Raw genomic sequence first — 21,848 nt, 5'->3', positions numbered from 1 at the left:
CATTAGGGAGTATCGTAATTCTTTTAAAGACGAAAGTCTTTCTTGGGCTACTTAAACCCAGAAATTGTGGTCTGTCTAGATCTGTTTGTGTGTCTGTGATTCAATTCAGCCAGCCGGCCAAATTATGAGAAAACCTGCACAATAGTCTCATAAACTCCCAGCCAAATGTAAACGTCTAAGCCCGGTTTATATGTTCATACTTGTCAAGTTTGTTGAATAAGAACAAGACATTACGCAAATATAAGACAGGAAGTTAGTACACAAGGAATATTTACAGTGTTCCTGTTTTAAAAATTTATGGATGTTGGTTTTTCGATAGCAAATGATATTCTACATCTACTACAGAAAACCACCACCTGCTGTTGCTCGCGCCACCTACTGCCGGCATGTAAGAAACCACGCGGCAACAGCAACGAAAGGTTCCACTAGCTAGGTTCCACGTTCTGCTTGGAATGCACGAGGAGCACGGCAATGCGGTTTTGCAAACCTTGAAGTCGGCCGGATGGATTCACGCGCGTCTCCGCCGTACTGCAGCGCTGGCATCGAGGAACCAGGCCTGTAGCAGTGGAAAGTATTCAATTCAAATAGCCTTGAGCAAACCTTGAGTGTGTTAACCTTGGGATGAGCGCGACGGAACAGAAACAGCATGATAGGTGAGCAGGAAAGCAAAGGTGGGCATTTCCTTGGCAAATGTCTACACAGACTATCGTCTTTGGCGACATTTGCAACGTAAGGAGTAGATACGCAGGCAATTTGTTTTTAATTTTTGTTGTCTTCTTTCTCTCTTCAGCCTATTAGAGGTCTACAGAAGCGCTTTAAAAATCCGGTAAAAATCAATTTTCACACTTAATAGATTGGTGAGTATATGCCTGTAAACTATTCTTAGGCATTTTTAGCTCGGGGACAGCGGCATTCGTCGGTAAAGTTGACCCTACGTTCCGCCCACTGCTCACTCCCGCACCGCCGAACTTGAGAGAAGGCAAGAGGCAGGCACCGGAAGCAACGCCATATTCGGAAGACGGTCAGTGGCGTGCGCCGCCGCTTCTCTGTTTCCCGGTTTTGTGGTTTAAGTTCTGAACTAAGCAAGCCTGTAATCTAAACCTGGTTAGCCTTGACTGTCATGAGTCACCTCTGCCAGGATGTCTAGCCATAATGCTACGGTCGGTTTATTGACTCCTGAAACGACACCTAGATATAGATTTCCTTCCAAAGCGTCCATTGCTACCGCATAGCCTTCACGATTAGTCCAGGCCTGCCAAGTCGTCATGTGCTGTTATCAGCAACGTGAAGAGACGGGCTCAAACAAATACAGAGGTACCCCAAGTTCCTGATTCACTATAATAAGGATTGAGAAAATTTGGGAGACCGCAACGCTCTGGGTTTCCCAAACGCCTTGCTCGTTTTCCCGGTCATCATTGTGGGCTGTGACGACAGCTCAGCTACGTATGTAGTTTCGCGCGTTGGCAGCAAGAAACCAAGGAAGCTCGGAAAGCATGAAGAGTTTTCTGCACGCGGAAGCACTCCGTCTGCACCCAGGCCGTGTATGCCCGTGCGGCCCACAAATCGGCTCGACCCGGTGCAGGCCGTGGCAGCAACGGCTCGCTGCTGCTGTCCAGGATGAAAGCAGCAGCGTTCGTCTTCCTTCGTCTGTTTATGTCTATTTAGCGCAAGTTTCGTGATACATAATGCACCAACTAGCTCAACAGCACATTATACTGAAGTTTCGTGATAGATGAAAGCAATATCGAAATATAACGTAAACATGCAAGAGAGTGGATGATAGTGTGCCGAAAAATTGTGCCAGGGATTATCATCCGAGGGGATTATAAAAGCGGTGATCAAATTTACGCCACAACCAGTCGCGCAGGCTGGTGAACAACGGCGGCAAACGCACGAGCCCGAGCACGCGACGAGGCGAAGGGCCGAAAGGTGGCGCTACCTGCACGAAAGAATGAACACAGTACCAACAACTGAAATGGCACTCAACGTGAAAACAGAGTTCCACGTGCGAAAGTGGGGATGCTATACTTTGGGACAACTTTTTGTGGCAATAGAGAGAAAGGTATGGGGGGAGGGGATAAGTGGAGCTAACTCGTCTGTGTTACTGTGCCAAAGTAGTTCCCAATAAACTGGTTTTGGTTTCAGCTTCGGGTGACAGATACGCATTAAAAGAGTTAATTTAGTCGCATGAGCTCCACGCTTGTGTCGCTGAACCACGATCACTGAGCATGCAGGCATACTGGCGTCTCCTTACACCGCACGTTTCATTTGTTTGTAAGCACAAGCCGACGCTTCCACTAAAGAATTAGACCGACCGTGTAACACCGCTTAACTCTGTATCGTTCAGAAGTGAAGTGAATTTTGTCAGCGGTGCAGTTTTTACCGCATGCACTGATTTGTAAACTCTTTTGGAGCTCAAAATTGGGCAGCACCACCGAAATGTGTAGTGTACCTAGATAACGCGGCCGCAGTATACCGAAATAGCAGCACGCACTCACGCTTACGCACACGCTCATGTACGCCGGCAAACTGGCTAACCGAATGGATTGCGGAGACGGAGAGTCGCGGTTGCATCTGTCTCACTTGGGCCTAAACTTTTCAAACCACTTGCCTCGTCTGTTTTTTACAGCTTCTGCTTCTCAAGTTTCTTAAAATCCCACGCCGGGAACGAAGTGGCGAACTTCCCAAGGCCGTCGCCGAGGACGCCATGTCTTTTGTTTTTTCAGAAGAGAACCGTTGGTATGCCACTGGCAACAGCCGCAACCAAAAAAATCCGGAAATATAAAAAATAATGCTCTCAATTTTATATATTCTGACTAGTAATTTAGTCCCGTAATTGGGTCAAGGCTAAAACATAGGAAGTATATATTCTTGGACTCCTTGGGGTATAGCCAGTCAATTATTTTCTTCGAACTACTTCTCAGTGCGCAGCGAAAGGGCGCGGTTCGGCTCTGTAGCCTTGGCTGTTTTGCCACAGAAAGTTTCCCCCGAATATAGTGTGACGGAAAACTGTGTTAAAGGCTGTCATTCGCAATTGTAGTGATAGCAGTGACGATGCTAAGCAGCCACGATCCGCCTCGATGCTAAAGCGAAAGGTCCCAAGATCCGAACTCTTGGGGAAGACGCCCCAGCGTCTGACCCCAAACGCAGCACTAGCGTGCTGCGTTTAGCGTGCTGCGTTTGGGGTCAGGTAACTTTTGGGGGCCTGCAACTCTCCGTTTCTCTATTTTAAAACTGCATATGTGCAGCAATGCTAAGCATAACGGTCCGCTGACTGACCACAGAGCGACCTGGCAGCAGCACCTACGCGCGACACGGCGACCGGCAACCGCAGCGCCAGCACTCCCGATATGACGTCATCTGCTGCCGGCCAATCACAAAACGCACCTAGGGCTTTAACAGCGCTCCCGGGCCGGGGTTGTTTGTTTTGACAAAAAAAAAGGTGGTATGGTTGTATGTACACATAAAATAAACTTGTTTTCCGAATTCAGCGTTAAGAACACTGTAAAACTGTTCCCAAGAAATGCATTAAAAGCTTTTCAGCAGCCCTTTAAGGTGTCAGCTTTCTCAAGATAATTACGGGCATCTATCTTCCTATCCCCAACACCCCACAATTATTTTAATTTTTTTTGCAATGTACAAAATCTTTTTCCACCTACATACGGAAAACGTACCAGTTGAAACATGGCTGCGTAGTAGGAACATTTTGGTGTAACGTGTTAAATGCAGACTTTGAGACGCTCCAAAAAAGTTGAGCACTGTTTCATTAACTGCAAAGGAGGCGCTATATTGTTCTGTTATATGCTTCAACAGACACTCCAAAAGTACTCTTAATTAACATTCAACAGTGTCCGTTACCTTGTAGCTCACTGCAGTGATATGCCTTGTGACCTGTTTTTCCTGATGGCTCTACAGTTATGGAAAACCCGCATGTTAGACTTGTAATACTGAGACGATGGTATCTGTTATGTGGCATTTTAGTCAAATGATAATTAATATTTTAGGCCTGATTGGTACCCTGTTTTGCACCAGTGTGTATCACTGCCCCCTTACTAGTGGGAGTTTTCGTCAATGTTTTGTTCGCCCAATTGAAGGTTACTCCTTTCGAAGTTGTATACATAGCCCCATGATTTGTAAAGGGGTCTTGTATATATGTTTCTCTATATTTGAATGAAGGTACACTCAAGAAAAAGGAAAAAGAAGGGCGATATAGCACATTTGGTAGGGCACTGAGAAGGCACTGCACAGATCATGGTTCAGGTACCATTGTATCACATCTGTGCTTTTTATTTACTCTTTTCCGCGTTGGCCCTTTTCTTGACGCCACAAAAAACACCATGAACGGCATAGTGTGGCATTTAAGTCTTTCCCCTTAAGAGTGCAGGACATTTCGATCTGGTAGGTTGTGAGATGGGGGTCGCATACTGGGCAGTTTCGTGGGTATGTGGATGACAGTATGGGTGTAAAACGTATGGGTGTAAAAAGTTGTAGACGCCGATAGATGTGAGCAGAGGAATCGGAGTGAGTGGAGGCATGGTATGCCCTGCTCTTGTTTGTGTCGTGTACGAGAATGGAGTTGTAGGTAGCATCCAGTGGAGTTATACTTTAAGGGTAGAGTTTAGGCGCCCGGCAGTGTCGATTCTTGCAAATAGGAGTGCCCAGGTGAGGACACCGCTGGCTCCGCTATGGAAGATCTCATTTGCTGCATGGCCAGTAGCGCCCGAGGTGAAAACGTATATGTTTTCGGGACGGCATTGCACGACGGGGAGGGCCAGGGGTCCGCAAAGCCTGCTTGATACCCATCACAGGCTTGTTGGGAGTCCGCCACTATAGTTAAGTATGGTTTGCGCTGGTGTGTGGTGGTGGACGGGCATAACAGGCAGACTAGCAGATCTCTAGACGTATTGGTGGTGCCGAGATGTCCAGAACAAAATCTTTAATCGCCGAAACGCCATCACAATGTTAGATTCAAACGAAATGGAGTGCTTTTTGAAGGATTTTGAGTGAAAAAGAGAGCATATTGCACAAGCGGTCAGCGTAAGGTTTTCAACAGCCACTGTAGATTTCGGGGCTATACTTAGTGCCCTTGGGACTGATAGCCACTTGCCACAGCCAACAAGATATGGCGGCGTCTTTTAGGAAAAGGTCGTCAAACCTAAAGAATTATAACTGTGACGGAGGAACAAGCGAAGGGCTATGCGCAAAAACATCTGAATACACCATTGCACTAAAGAGAGAACTGCCCCGTAGTGCGTAACGCTCCTTTATTTCGTGGAACCCACCTCCGCACATGTACCTCCACTTACGTTTGTGTTGACGTTTCTAGGCCCTGCCAGGGGGAAAAGTCGTACAGAGAGAGCATTGTACTAAGAACCATATATCGTCCATTTGTCATGCATAATATGACGTCGTGTGGAAGGACATACGGGCAGATTTCTGGGGGAATTCACAGAAATGCTTCTGCACTAAAAGGTGAAAATGTAGAGCTGCACTTGAAACTATTGGCTGTAATGTCTTTCTATTCGTGCTAAAAGTTAATCGTCTCGAATGCATTTGTGCAAAGAAGAGGCAGTGCCTGTAACAAGTGTGTAACTGCTGGAGCTGAATGGGGTCGAGGCTGATAAAAGCTGTTTTGATTTCGTATTTTACATGGAGGAAACCAGGATCGGAGAATGCTCCAGTGATCGCTATCCGTATGTCGCGTACGTGGTAGCCATACTGAAGTTGGAAACGTATTCAGTCAGCACTTGGTTATTGCGAGAGCCTCCAAAACTAAGATTTCAGGCGTCAAAAAGCCAAAAAACTTGACGTATTTCGCAGCTACCTCCAGAAATGCTGATAATGCACCTTCCAAAGACTCATGCAGATGTGCATAGTCCAGCGGGAAAGGAAAGGCTGCCTGTCTATCGGATTGGAAAGATTATGTATTTTGCTCGAGTGATGTTGTTCTTGAAGAGCACTTTTATGCGCGTAGGAAAACGGTTGGACAATCCCCAAAGGGCGATCCACTTTAAACTGCGTACTCTGGCGTTTTTTTCCAACCCTTTTGCCCCAACAGTTGATTGACGTACTGTGCTTTCCATGCACGCCAAATATGAGTTTCTTCTTTTCTTTACAAAATCCCCCCACCTAAGCTTAAGGAAAGAAATATGATAAAATAGAACCCTGCTTCATCCTCCATCGTCACTCGCGGAGCTTCATTTGCTGCGCTGTAGCAGACAACGGGGCATCATCATCGGTCTCATCAGCACCGACAGAGCGGTGGCAGGCGCTCGCGCTGCACCCGCACCAGTTCCATTATGGCCCTCATTCGAACCGGACGTACGCTCTCAGCTCTTTCACGACGGCTTGGCGACCGGAAGGACCTCGATGTACATTACATGATGCCGAAACCGTGGATCTCAGACAAGGCCAACGTCATCGACGCACCGAACTTCGCAAGCCCTGCCAACCGGCGCGACGCCTGCGCCCTTGGCTGCAGTATCCCCGCACGCCAGCTGACTGTTACGGAACGGCTACTACGACGTCGCCAGGGCCTGCGGTCGCAACTGGACGGCGTAATGGCCGAAGGGGAAGGAGCATTGAGAGTGCAACCAGGAGTCTCGGGTCAGAGATTAGCGTCCTGCTTGAACGAGTTGAGGCGCTTCACCAGCAGATAAAACTTGAAGATCTCATCTTTGACGAGACGCTAGACGACCTGCCAGATCGCGAGACGTCAGACGCGGGAAAACACGCAGCTAGACAATGTCGTGAACACAGCAGCAGCCCTCCGCTTCAAGTTGCAAGACGCTCTCACATTTAGATCAAATGTGCGACACACGAGCTCCACAACTCCAACCAACGCTAAAATCTCAGCTGCCTAAGCTTCACCTCGTGAGGTTTAATAAAAACCAGGAACCTGACAGCGCATTTGAATGCAGGTTTCCACGGCTGTGCATAACAACGACGATTAGAGCACGGCAGACAAAGTTAACTATCGGAACACCATTGTAACCGGAGCTGCCGCATCGACCATGTCTGCACTCCACGACACCGAGGAGTGCTACAAGGACGCCATCGACCTTATAAAAACAGGCTCCGGCTACGGAAAACGCACAATTCAAGATCACCTCATAAGCATTCTTAACTTAGAACCGATCAGTTAGTTTTGGGATACACACCAACTTCTGCGGCGCTACGGCGAGGTGCAGGTGCACGTAGAAGACCGAAGGCACCTGTCACTAGTCCTGCTATTATTGATGATATGAGAGCTCATCATCGGAGTACTTCCGTATGGCATGGTGTTGAAGTTTAATGGCTGCTTCACCCCACCGATCCCTTCAACAACAACTTTCATGGTGACCCACAGAACCAGACGCTAGAGACAACAGCTCGAGTTTTTCGACCATCATGTCGAATGCCGAGAAGCCATGGAGCAACATACAGTATGAGAACCTAGGGCATCAGCGTGATCCTTGAAGAGCCACGTAGAAGAGCCACCTAGACAGCAGCAACATCGTGACGTACACACCGTGTCCGTTCTACAAACTTCAGCGAATAACACTCAGCGCTGCTTGTTGTTTCAATCCACTGAGCAGCGCTCACTGTTCTGCGACTGCGAAGAAGGGAGCTCCTCACGAAAGAAGCAGATGCTCGCCAATGCTGTCGAGGTCTCAAGCAAGGTCATTGGATCAAGGACTGCCAAGGTCGACCGCTGTGCCACAAGTGTGCTCGAATGCATGCAATAGACACCCCGAGCAGGAACACTGTGACCTCACACCTGTCAGCCTGCTTTCCAGCAAACTGAACCTACAGTTATGCTCCAAACATAGACTGCAACAGTCGCGGGCTCTGCATCCTCGGCTTGCTACCTAATTCTTTCCAACGGCGGAAGCCAACCAATCACTGCAGACGCACCGAAGATACTCGGATGCGAATTTTTAAAACAGGATGCCCACCTTACGTAATACCCCAATGGGGCCCTTGAAGGGGCCATGAAGACCAAGTACACGTTTGTTTTATTTGAAAGATGTCGTGTTTTGCAGTGCCCCCAGCGCTTGTCCAGATGCAAACGTTTCTTTATTCATTGAGAAATTATTCAATTGAAGTTAAAATTTTGATTTTCAAGCTACATTGTGTGTTTTCAAGGTCTGCAATGACATCAAAGGGACCGACCGCTCTGCAGCCGATTGCGAAGCCTCGGTTACCGTTAGTAAACCTAGATGGCGCCACCACACTGCAGCAAGCCGTTTTCCGCCTCTGGTTAATTTTTGACCGTATTTAAACCTGGCTTGTTTTTGTTCTGGGAGAAAATAATCGTTTCGTGAAACATACTGCTCACTAGACAAATATGGTCACGTAAAACACCGTTGCTTGCTTCAATCGGCAAGTGTCGTCTAAAACTACCCCAAAGCCCCGCAGTCCTGTGCAGCTAAACCAAGCATAGTTCGCGCAGTACCAAAAGCAGTACGCATCGGTACTTCTATGTTTACGTGTGCTTTCGTAACTTCCACTGTTCGTCCCACCATTCCTACTGATATAAAAAGAATGCACCCTAAATTTAAGCGCAAATAGCTTGTTCGGCAAGCTTATAGGTTCTGCCTAATTTGCGTTTGCTTTTTCCGGCCTCCGCCAATCGCAGAGCTGGCTGGTATGACATAATAAGTTCTGTTGCCGCATGTCCGCAATGGGTCGCATGTCCATTCCTTTTTTTCCTAATTATACAGCTTATTTGAGCGAAGTTTAGGTTAAAAGTGGTGTCAGCATGATTCTAATAATGTAATCTTTTGAATGAACCAAACTTGTGTTTTGTCTGCATGGCTTCTTTAGGGGTTGAATAAATGATGATAATGACGAGACCCTGACTGTGGGTGTCTTCGAAGGTCCAAAGGAGACCAAAACCACCCATAAAGTATGTCTCTTCATCGCTGCCGCAATGACAGATAGGTGTTACGAATCGGCCGGCGCCGCCGTACTTTTCCGCCTCACTCCACGGCTGTGCGGCGAAGCCACTGCGTGCGCCTTCCTGCCATTAGGCGCCACCATGTCGGTGACAAGTTTCGACAAGCCGAGCCAGACGCTTCGCTTTCGGCGCATTTCAAAACTTCGGCGGCTGCCGGCGAGGCTCGTCTCAACGCTCTTCAAGGACACAGAGGCCCCGCGAACTCAGCGAAGTCTTCCTATCTCCCCTCTCCCGGACTCAACGTGCGCCGAGGCTATGAACGGCTTACGAACTCTGGAAAGAGCGTTGTATGTGTCTTTGACGTTCGTGGCGTGTTGCAGCTTGTGTTTTGACCGTTGCCGCTTTTGGGTATAAATAGACCCCCGCAAGCGTTGTAAACCATTCCTGTTAGAGCAGCGAATCGATGCCGTCGCTCTGCACGAGTCCTGTATCGTAACCTCGCCCGTCGGGGCATTGTTCTTTGGCATCGACTCACCCCTCGCTATGAAGTAAACAGTTACGTTGGACTATCAGCTCTGGACATCTTCCCGGCTGCAGTCGGCCTTCCCGGTGCAACAACTGGTTGGCAGCGGTGGGATGGCAACTTCGTAACACCTGGAGCCAGCGGTGCGAGACCCAACACCACGGACGTCAAGGCGGCTTCGGACTTCGCAGAATTCACGGCGGTCAATGGTGTGTGCGGGACTTTTCTTCCATGAGTTTTACCAGGCTTCTGAGGATAGCTGGTAGGGCTTGTGTTTTTGTCGCGTGGGTTATTCGCCCAAAACATTTTTGGAGAAGTGGGAAAGCAGTACTCTAGACCGGCCATGAATTTGAAGGCGTTGAAAAAACCGCAGTTGTTGGAGCTTGAAAAAGAGTTGCGCTTGGATGTTACGGACGCGCTGAGAAAGCTAGAGCTGATAGAGGCTATACTCGCTGTCGGGGCTGACGATGAGGAGCTGTCGGAATGCATTGAGCTGGTCAATGGCAGGGAGACCGCGAAACGTCAGGCCGCCGAGGCGGAGGCTGAGCGCCAGCGTAAGAAGCTCGAGAGGCAGAAACGAGAGCAGGAACGCGAGGAAAGAAAGCGAGTACAGGAGCTCGAGAGGCACAAACAAGAGCAGGAACGCGAGGAAAGAAAACGACAGCACGAGGAAAAGATGCGATGGTACGACCTCGATATCGAGCGAATCCGAAGGGAAAGAAAGAAGCTCGAAAGAAACAGACTCCAACGGGAGAACAAGCACCTAGAGCATGAAATTCAACTCGAGCAGGAAGAAGTGAAGCCCGAGTTAGAATTGTTGCTCAGAAAAGACCTCGTTGTCCAGGAAAGCACCGTGCCAGCGCTGCCAGTAGCAGACGCTCGGGAGCGCGAGTCGGAGGCTTCGGTTGCGGCCACGGTGTAGGCCGCAACGGGTGCGCCCCGTACCGAAACGTCCTTTACCGAAAAGACCAGAGCCGCCCTAGCAGCTTTACTGGATTTACGCTCCGTGCGCGGCTCGCATGGCCCCGATACCTCTAGCACCCTCTGGTAGAAAGAAGGCGAACCCGAATAAGTTCTCCATGGAGCTGCTGTGCTGCGCCTCCGAGGCAATCAGTCACATCTCCTTCCTACACCATGGTTGCGGCCCAGCAGCGCGGCAAGGTTGCTGAGAGAGATAACGACGGCGCATTAGCTCAGACTGTCGGCAGAGGCGGCAGAGGGCAGTGCGTGTCCACTGAGTGCGATAATGTGTCGGCGTTTGTTTTGGATATCTCGGCGGAGTGTTCCGACGGTTCAAATTCGCGGGAGGCCTTGGGAACGGCTACCGACTTGAACGTGAACATTTCGCGAGATAGCGAGGTTTCGCAGGAATGCTTAAACGATGAGGTTACAGAAAGGCCGCACGAGTCCGTTGAAAATGGATGTTGTTCCTTCGGACGGTAGTGCAGAAACGAGGGACGTGATGGGAAAGCCTGCAGTCGAGGCAGCAAACGGTTTGCACGGTTCAGTTGGGAGTCATGACGATCTCGCCAGTGAGCAAGCCGATTCGGTCCTGCCACCAGCTCAGGTAGCTGACCTCGAGCAACGGCCAGCCGAGTTCGTAGAGATTCAGGTGTCAGGGGCGGCTGAGCCGTCTTTTGAGGCAGGGCACCCTGGATGTAGTGTAGTCCTGGCAGTGAGAGAAAGAGAACGGGAACGCGCTTCGGTGTTCTCGTGTTGAGGCTGTCGCCGTAAGTGCGAGGGGCGACGAGGTAGTGACTGTTCGAAGATACCAGGTGTCTAAAGAGCACGTCGTGCCCTTGTCACTCCCAGCTGATGCTCCCGACGATGGGCCAACATCGGCTGAGCTAGTTGAGAATCCGGTGTCGCCTACGGCTGAGCCGAAGTCGGGAACCGACCAGCCTAAAGGAAAGAAGGCAAACGCGTTCTGACGTTCGCTTGCCGAACGCGTTCGCAAAAAGGTGAGCAACGAGGAGAGCGGGAAAACTTCTGCGCGTACTTGCGGCGCGTGTTTCAGTGCGGGCACGCCGAGTGGCAAAGCCGTCAGCTGGCTTCGCGCCAAGGGGACGCATCCTCCAAGAAGGAGTGCGCGCCTCTCGTTTGAACGATGGAAAATTCCTCTCGCTCCTCCGCGCGCTCGACCTTTCTCGAAAACGGCCGGTGTCATTTCACGCGGTCGCAGCAGTCGCTTTCAGGAAGCACGTGCACATAAAGTGCGGTACAAATTGCGGAAAGCTCAGAGCAATGACGAGAGCTCAGATCGCGGCCCTCAGCGCGAGATGTGGCCTGTAGACGCCTGACTTTCTCAATTTCATTGTTTTTCCTGGAGCAGGCTTCGCCCTTTACGATTACGTTCCTTTTTTTGTGTGGGACATTTCCAATCACGCGCAATGTCACCTTTCAAGTTTGTGCACTTGTCTAAAGTACTGCTGGGCAAAAATATAACTAGAGTAGTTAGTTATTCGCGTACTTTTTCGCCACTAAAAGCCTGGTAAAGCTTCAGTGAGGATTTGTCTTCGCACTTGCCGGCGATGCAGTTGTGTCTTCGTGTGTTGTTCTGTTACTTGCCTGACCAAGCCAGAGACGTTCTTGGGGAGCCACTACTTCTTCCGTGACCGGCCCGGTGAAGCTCCAGCAGAGTGTCGTACAGCCCAGGCCTGGAGTCGAGCGTCTGCCGAGCACTTCACTTCGAAAGCATCACTCCGGACAACGGTTGAAGACCCTTATTCATCGGGATCTCGGACCCCCGGCGGAGAAGCTGTTATGAATCGGCCAGCGCCGCCGTACTTTTCCGCATCACTCCACGGCTGTGCGGCGAAGCCACTGCGTGCGCCTTCCTGCCATCAGGCGCCACCATGTCGGTGACAGGTTTCGACAAGCCGAGCCAGACGCTTCGCTTTCGGCGCATTTCAAAACTTCGGCGGCTGCCGGCGAGGCTCGTATCAACGCTCTTCAAGGACACAGAGGCCCCGCGAACTCAGCGGAGTCCTCCTCTCTCCCCTCTCCCGGACTCAACGTGCGCCGAGGCTATGAACGGCTTACGAACTCTGGAAAGAGCGTTGTGTATGTCTGTGACGTTCGTGGCGTGTTGCAGCTTGTTGCGTTTTGACCTTTGCCGCTTTTGGGTATAAATAGACCCCCGCAAGCGTTGTAAACCATTCCTGTTAGAGCAGCGAATCGATGGTGTCGCTCTGCACGAGTCCTGTATTGTAACCTCTCCCGTCAGGGCAGTGTTCTTTGGCTTCGGCTCATCTCTCGCTATGAAGTAAACAGTTACGTTAGCCTACTGCTTCTGGACTTCTTCACGGCTGCAACAGCGGCTGGCCGCTCGCATCATACACGCTACCACTCGTATTTTGGAGGCACGGAGCTCGGATCGGGTGCCCCCGCCCGGTCGCAACATAGCCGATACATATCGAGGCAGTCGAAATTGATTAACTATGCAACGACCATATTTCCATACGGGACGACCAAGGCGTCACGACGATGAGAGAAATGCACTTGGACACAAGGGCGCTTATAACGCTACAATTCGGTAAAAGCAAAATGTTGATCGGGATTGGTGTGGGCCACTGGTACCCAGTAAGCGGCAAAGTAAAACCAATGAACCCGACTCTCAAAGCAGGTGAAGCAATGCTAGCCTGGATGGCTCAAAGACCTCTGCCGTTAGGAGGCAACAGAACTCTCTGTGCAAAGCATTGCCGTGCTTAGAGCGATGCTGAAAAGCAACGAGAAGTTTAAAGTTCTCAACCGGGACGCGTACTTCGAAAACATCGGCATATTTATTTATTTATTTATTTATCTATTTTGTAATGCGGGTTTATTGCCTTGAAAGCGGAGAGTAGGAGGGGCACTCAGAAGTGGCAAGCGGATAAGTGTTCCAGGCGGCAGTATATCTCGAGCACTTCACGAGCTTCACGCCGATGGCGATGCCGCTGCGGTGGCTCACCGTGCTGCCTCGTCGTCATCTGCACAATTCAAGTGGTCAATCTTCTTGAGTGGCGTACACCAATCACAATGACATTGCTGACAGTTGTTGTGGCCGCGTAGCTTATCAGTTGCTCGGTAGTGCTCGCATGATGGCTGCACGCCACTTGCTCGTCTTTCGCACTACAATTACCCCCCACCGGGAAGGGAACCACCCTGGCGACCTGAGGGCACGTCACGACGGAAGGGTCGTAGTACGGCTTGAGGCGATGCACGTGTACCGTTTCGCGGCCGCGGCAGCGTAGATCAGACGATGGTGTGAGCGGCTCCACAACGTAATTAACGGCGGAGGTTCGTTCGAGTACGCGGTACGGCCCATGGAACTTGGAAAGGAGCTTGCTAGAAAGTCCAGGGGTAGTGGCTGGTACCCAAAGGCATACGAGAGAGCCGGGAGAAAAAACCACTTGTGGGTTGTCACCATCACGCCGATGTTTTTGGTGGAATTAATCCTCGGAAGTAAAATTGCGAGCAAGCTGACGGCACTCCTCAGCGTGGCTGCAGAGCTGAGAAACAGGCGTGTATTCGGATGCGTCGGGTCGGTAGGGTAGAATTGTGTCGAGAGGGCAGGATGCTTCACGGCCATAGAGGTGGAAGTACGGCGAGAACCCTGTAGTAGTCTGCGTCGCAGTGTTGTACGCGTAAGTCACAAAGGGGAGAATCGCGTCCCAATCGGAGTGGTCCGAAGACACGCACTTAGCGAGCATGTCGCTGAGGGTGCGGTTAAATCTCTCCGTCAATCCATTAGTCTGGGGATGGTAGGCTGTAGTGCTGCGGTGGGTGACGTTGCATTCTTTCAGGAGAGCCTCGACCACTTCTGACAAAAAGACACGGCCGCGGTCACTTAGAAGTTCTCGTGGTGCTCCATGACGCAGGATGAAATGGTGTAAAATGAAGGTAGCAACTTCGGGCGCTGTGGCAGCCGGTAGGGCAGCAGTCTCAGCGTATCGCGTAAGGTGATCCACAGCGACGATAACCTACCGGTTGCCGGCCGCAGTCAGGGGCAGAGAGCCGTATAAGTCTATCCCGACTCGGTCGAAAGGGCGCGCGGGGCAGGGCAAAGGCTGTAACGGGGCGGTTTGTGACTGCGGCGGAGACTTGCGACGTTGGCATTCTCGGCATGATTTGATGAACTTCGTTACAAAGGAATACATTCCTCGCCAAAAGTAGCGCAGCCGCAACCGCTGGTACGTCTTAAAGACTCCTGCATGGGCGAATTGCGCATTCGTGTGGAAGTTAGCACAGATTGTAGAGCGTAGGTGGCGAGGGATCACCAACAACCACTTGCGGCCTTCGGGGAGTTAATTCCTGCGATACAGAAGCCCGTCACGAATGGGAAAATGCACGGCCTGACGTCGCAGTGCCCGCGAGGCACTACGTTCCGTAGGGTTCGAAATCAGGTCAAAACTGGAAGATATCCAAGGGTCCTTGCGTTGCTGCCCTGCCATGTCCTCAAGTGGCTCAGATGCCTGTATGCAATCAATGGCCGTAATTTCGGACGAATCAGTGGATAAAGGTGAGCGACATAAAGCATCTGCGTCGCTGTGCTTGCGTCCAGACCGATATATCACTCGGATGTCATATTCCTGAAGGCGAAGGGACCAGCGTGCAAGGCGACCGGAGGGATCCTTCAGCGACGATAGCCAACAAAGGGCATGGTGATCTGTGACTACATCAAAAGTTCGACCGTAGAGGTAAGGCCGGAACTTTGAAATAGCCCACACGATGGCCAAACACTCTTTCTCTGTAACAGAGTAATTACATTCCGCTTTTGTAAGAGTGCGGCTCGCGTATGCGACGACGTACTCGTCGAATCCCGCCTTCCTTTGGGCAAGCACTGCTCCCAGACCTAAGCCGCTGGCGTCGGTATGGATCTCGGTGGGCGCGGAGGGATCAAAATGACGAAAAATGGGAGGTGACGTAAGTAAGCGGCGTAGGGTTACAAAGGCTTCATCGCAAGCAGGTGACCAGGTAGACAGGTCATGACTTCCGCTCAGTAACTTCGTTAGAGGCGCAATGACGGACGCAAAGTTGGGCACGAAGCGTCGGAAGGAGGAGAAGAGTCCGACGAAACTGCGCAGGGCTTTCACGGTAGTCGGTTTCGGGAAGGCGGCAACAGCTCGAAGTTTAGCAGGGTCGGGAAGAATGCCGTCCTTTGAAACAACATGACCTAAAATTGTCAGTTTGCGGGCAGCAAAATGACACTTTTTAATATTCAGCTGTAGCCCAGCGTCGGTAAGGCACTGCAGAACTTGTTCCAGGCGACTGAGGTGGGTGTCAAAATTGGGCGCAAATACCACGATGTCATCCAAGTAGCATGAGCAAGTTTTCCCCTTGAGGCCACGCAGAATGTCGTCCATCATGCGCTCAAAAGTGGTAGGCGCATTACATAACCCGAACGGCATCACGTTGAATTAGTATAACCCGTCGGGGGTCACGAACGCGGTCTTGGGGCGGTCGTCGTCTGCCATCGGCACCTGCCAGTAACCCGAGCGGAGGTCAAAGGAAGAGAAGAACTCGGCGCCTTGCAGATAATCTAATGCGTCGTCAATGCGTGGCAACGGGTAAACGTCTTTCCGGGTGATCTTGTTCAGTCGTCGATAATCGACACAAAAACGAACAGTCCCATCTTTCTTGCCAACAAGAACGACCGGTGAAGCCCACGGGCTGTTAGAAGGCCTAATGACACCACGCTGAAGCATTTCATCAACGTGCATTTCGATCACGGATCGCTCTTTGGCTGAAACGCGGTATGGTCGCTGCCTCAAAGGTGGATGAGAGCCAGTGTCAATGCGATGTGTGACGGTCTGCGTGCGGCCCAAGGAAGTTAGCTGGCAGTCGAAGGTAGATCGGAAACGGTGAAGAAGGGTAAGCAGGTGGTTGCGCTGGACAGGGTCGAGGTTGTCGTCTACGGAGGGAACGAAGGCGGCCGAATCAGCTGCACGGGGAAGAGGCGGGCTTAGCGAGCTGAGCGACAGAACGTGGGATGCATCCGGGAAGTCGTTTATGAGGCGAGCGTCAATAGCTTCGACGCGTCCAAGGGACTCGCCACGATGCACGGTTAAGGGTGAAGAGGAGGTATTGCAGATGGAGATCATGCTAGTGCCATTTTCGATTTCGAGAATGGCGTAGGGGAGAGGGGCGCCCTGGCGACGCATAAACAGATTAGAGGGGGTAAACACAACAGTTGCGTCAGACACCATATCACAGATTACCGGCACGATAACTGCAGAGGCTGGAGGGATTGTGGAGTCTTCTGCGGCGCACAGCTTGAATGTAGTGGTTACCTTGTGCACTTCAGTACCACACAGCGGAAATATGGAGATCTCGGCGCGGGCACAGTCAATAACAGCGTGGTGGCGCGACAGGAAGTCCCACCCCAAGATAATGTCGTGGGAGCACGAGGAAAGAATGACGAACTCAATTACATACATCGCGTTTTGCACAAAGACACGGCTTGTGCAAACGGCTGAAGGCTCGACGTGATGCGCCGTAGCTGTGCGGAGACGGAAACCGGATATTGAGGTCGTCCATTTTCGTAATTTGCGGCAAAGTTTGTCGGATTTAACAGAGATGGCTGCTCCCGTGTCTACAAGGGCGTATGTGGTGATTCCATCGATAACAACTTCAATCACGTTCGTAACAGACAGGCCAGGGCTTTGGTATTTCGACGGCGCCGCAGTTCTTGCCTCCAGAACTGCGGCGATCAGTTTTCCTCCTGGGCATTCGGACGACGGCGCAGCGGCGAAATGGAACGGCGACGAGGGGAGGACGACCGACGGGTATCGGGTGCTTCGCGAGGAGGCGAGAGATATGGCGGCTCAGCAGCGGCATTGCTGGACGAACGTGGAGGAGTATACACGCTAGCAGCAAAGACTGGTCTTCGGTAAGCGTCTCCGGACGGCGCGACTCGACGGCGGCAATAGCGCGCTACGTGACCAGGAACTCCACAGAAATAACAAATCGGCCGGTTATCGGGCGCGCGCCATGGGTTGCTGTGAAGCGGTGCCGAGGAAGCTGGAGGAAGGTAAGGCGGCGGCTGCGGGCGGCGTAAGGGCACGTAAGCGGTGGGCGCAGCCTGCCGTGCCGCCATTTCAGCGTATAGAGGCGCCGCTACAGGCAACGTCTGGGGGACAGCTGGCGTTGTCGGTAAGACTTCAGCGACTACTTCCCTAATAATTAGACGGAGTGGCGACGACAAGCAAGGATCTGGTACCGGCGACGATGGCAGAGATGTACAAGGCAGGAGAGAGATCTGCCGAGCCACCTCTTCACGAACAAACTCCTTGATGCGGCTCAGTAGCGACGGGTTTTTGTCGAGTGCCAGCCCACAGAGCGGCTCCTCACGCTCCACACGGCGGCGACGAGTAAGTCGACGCTGCCTGCGCAACTCGTCATAACTCTGCAACAAGCTGATGACGTCTCGGACGCTCTGAGGGTTTCTCGCCAGAAGCATCTGGAACGCGTCCTCATCTATTCCCTTGAGTATGTGTTTGATGGTGTCTTGCTCAGGCATGGAAGGATCCACGCGCCTGCAAAGGTCGACCACATCCTCGATGTAGCTGGTAAAGTTCTCGCCGGCCTTTTGAGCTCGCTCTCTCAAAAACTGCTCCGCGCGAAGCTTGCGAACCGCAGGCCGGTCAAATACTGCCGAAAAGTTCGTTTGGATGCGGTCCACGTTGCGTGATCCTCTGGGTGGTTGAGATACCATTTTTCGGCAAGTCCCCTAAAGGAGAAACCAACGTTATTTAGCTTCATGGCATTGTGCGACTTATGGTGTGCGCTTACCCTCTCATAGGCCGAAAGCCAATCTTCGACGTCCTGTTCGTCTGCGCCAGTGAACATCGCCGGCTCACGCTCACGGATCACCCCGGAGCAGATGACAGCCGGTGGCGAAGGCGATGTCGTGTTTCGGGCGTCACTAGTCATGGTGGACCCAACGGTAGAAAGCAGGGTGCGACTCCGAAGCTCCAGGCTGGCGGGTACACGGGGTGAAGCTACCGAGCAGGGCGAGGATGGAATCCGCACACTCCACCAAAATGTAATGCGGGTTTATTGCCTTGAAAGCGGAGAGTAGGAGGGGCACTCAGAAGTGGCAGACAGACAGACAGACAGACAGACAGACAGACAGACAGACAGACAGAGAACTTTATTGAGGTCCAGAAAATCCGTGGCAGTCTTAGTGACTGCGTCCTGCGGATGCGGGCCGCACTTGCGCAGGGGGCGGAAGTCCTTGTTCCTCCGCTCTCTCGCAAGCAATCTGGACAGCCCGGAGTTGAGTCATGTACTCTTCACTTTGTAGGGCTTCTTCCCACTCTTCTTCTGTTATAAAGTCACCGCGCGGTAACCAGGGCATGTGGTTTAACGAGCATGTGGTGCTACTACATTTTGTGCAGTGCGGTTGGATGTCGTGTGCGAAGTGGCTAAATACGCTTCTCGAGGGGAATGTACCCGTTTGGAGCATTCTAAAGGCAGTGGATTGTGATCGCTGAAGCTTGGTGTGCGGGGCTGGATATTTCTTTCTCTCTAGCTTGTAGTGTGCCGTGATCTCGTTGAAAGTTTGTAGCGGATCTCTATACTCTTCCCAGTCGCTGGTCGTCGAGCATCCTACGCTGCCGCGGCCGGTGATTTCACGCGCGCAGTCGTGGGCCATCTCGTTGGCGTTGGGAATGTTCTCACGTATTTCATGTCCCATGTAGGCAGGGAACCACGTAATGCAGTGATAGCAGTCCTCGCTTCTGTTGTTAATGATTCGCGCTGCTTCCTTGGCTATCGTTCCTTTGAGGAACGCACGGACTGCTGCCCTTGAGTCCGAGTATATGTTCGGTCTCGAAGGGACGGCCATAGCCAGGGCAATCGCCACTTGTTCTGCGATAGCGGGTTTGTGGGTAACTACGGATGTTGCGTTCAGCAGTTTCCCAGCAGGGTCGGTCACGACCGCCCCGTATTTGCTGGAACGGCCGTATCGTGCTGCATCCACGAACGTCGACGTTCGCCGCCCTTGTTGTGCAATTTTCAGTAGCGCCTTGGCCCTGGCCGCCCTCCTGCCTTCGTTGAATTGCGGGTGTATGTTGCGAGGGATGGGCCTGGTTTCGAAGGTCTCCCTGGTTTTCCCATCGAGTTTTACTTGGTATGCTTCGAAAACTTCGGGGATGTGCCCCGTGGTGAGGAGTATGGCTCTCCCTGCTCTCGTAGTTAAGAGTCTTTGCTTTTGGGCTTCTCTTTGTGCCTCGATGATCTCTGTTAGTTTATTGTGTACACTCAGTCTTTCAACCTTTTCAGTGCTGGCACTAATAGGGAGACCAAGTACCCTCTTGACGCATTTCCTAATGAGCGTGTCGACTTTGACCACCTCGGTTTTGGCCCAGTCTACCGCTGCTGCGACGTAGTGTACGTGACTCATTAGGAAGGCGTTGTAAAGTCTTAGGAGGTTGTCTTCCGTTAAGCCCCCTCGTCCGTTCGATACTCGTGCGATGAGTCGGATTGTGTCTTCCGATTTCTTTGCGAGCTTTTCTATAGTTCTCGTATTCTGTCCTCGGGATTGTATCATTAGCCCGAGGACCCTCAGTGTGTCTACTATGGGGATGGTTTGCCCGTATTGTGTTTCCATTCTTATGTTCGTTTGGTTAGGGGGTGGTTGACCTCTACCGCCCTTCCTGTTAGACCTGTACAGGAGCAGTTCCGATTTCGCCGGCGACAGGTGGAGATCCGAGTCACGGATGTAGCTCTCCGTTGTCTCGAGCGCAGTCTGCAGGGCGTGTTCGGTTTCCTGTTTCCGATCCTCCAAGACTCAATACCGTGATGTCGTCTGCATAAACGGCGTGGTTGATTCCTTTAATCAAGCGGATAAGTGTTTCAGCCGGCAGTATATCTCGAGCACTTCACGAGCTTCACGCCGATGGCGATGCCGCTGCGGTGGCTCACCGTGCTGCCTCGTCGTCATCTGCACAATTCAAGTGGTCAATCTCCTTGAGTGGCGTACACCAATCACAATGACATTGCTGACGGTTGTTGTGGCCGCGTAGCTTATCAGTTGCTCGGTAGTGCTCGCATGGTGGCTGCGCGCCACTTGCTCGTCTTTCGCACTACAATTTATTTATTTATTTATTTATTTAAACTGCAACCCGTAAGGGCTATGGAAGGAGTGGGGAAGAGGCCGGTACAAAACACACATGGTGTAATACTTTGCGAAATAAAGTACTGGAGTGATAAATGATACAATACATGGTACCACCACATGGCATGACATGGTGGAGTAATGGGGACATGGTGGCAAGTAACAGAACACAGCAGACATAAGGAAAAAAGGGAAAATAAAAATAGTCAAAGGGTATTTATGGATACCAAGAACTCATTTAAGGGCAAAGAACGCATGTCACCGGGCAAGTTATTCCAAAGTTCAACAGTTCGTGGAAAGAAGCAAAATTTCAAAGTGTTAGTACGGGCGTAGAATGGTGTCATATTCAAAGGATGGTAGTGGCGTGTTGAAGAATGCGTGTTGAAGGAAGCTTCACGAAGAGTAAATTATAGATTGAAATATCTTGAGCGATTCAATGTTCCTCAGCGATGAAAGTCGTGATAGGTTCAAAGCCAGTAGGTGAAAAAGCAGTCATATCGCCTCAAGGTAAATCTAATGGCCTTTTTCTGTACGGATTCAATTTGTTTAATTTCGCACTGGCTGTAGAGCTTCCATACAGGTGACGCGTATTCGAGCACGGGCCGGATAACAGTCTTGTACACAGCTAGTTTCATGTCACTAATGGCTGCAGATAGTGTACGCCGGAGGTAACGAAGTTTGTTTAGAGCTTTTGCAGTAAGATAATCAATATAATGGGACAAGGATATAATGCCAGATCGAACAAAGCTCCTACACCGAACTGGCAATGACACGGTGTGAAAAAAAAACCTTCCAGTGCTGGGCGGACAACTCAGGATTGCGCTTCCGCGAAAACATCGGTTTACCCTGCGGATAACCTAGCCGTTACGAAGATGCCTCTCCCGGCCTAACGAAAAATCGAAACAAAGATGCCTGTCGCACAAAGAATCGTGAACAAACGATTAGAACATGTCTGGAAGAAAGAACCAGCGAAGTACAGCGGGCAGAGCACTATCTCGTTGGCGTGGGAGAGGCTCACTTTAACGTCAGGGCGAACTGTATTGCAAGAAAAAAACATCTCTCGCACACTCCTATCACGTTACGAGTATTCCTCGACGGCGACGACCTATTGGGAGTGCGGGGAAGGGCATCCAGCTGCGACACATACAGAGCGCAATTTCCCACGCTACTACCGAAGTGCAAGCGCCCTACGTCGCTCGCGATCCAGTACACCCACACTCAGGTTCGACATACAGGAGTACCAGTCTTGTTTACCGACGCTGACTGAATACTCTGACCCACCTTGGTTTTACACTTTCCAAAAATGTATACGGTTTTTTTATTGCTAATTGCCTACATTATAT

The sequence above is a fragment of the Haemaphysalis longicornis genome, unplaced genomic scaffold (assembly GCF_048455015.1).
Source record: "Haemaphysalis longicornis isolate Haplotype H1 unplaced genomic scaffold, Haemaphysalis longicornis Haplotype H1 scaffold_41, whole genome shotgun sequence".
Taxonomy (NCBI): domain Eukaryota; kingdom Metazoa; phylum Arthropoda; class Arachnida; order Ixodida; family Ixodidae; genus Haemaphysalis; species Haemaphysalis longicornis.
The sequence above is the reverse complement of the archived record's forward strand: the minus strand, read 5'-3'. Positions refer to the sequence as shown.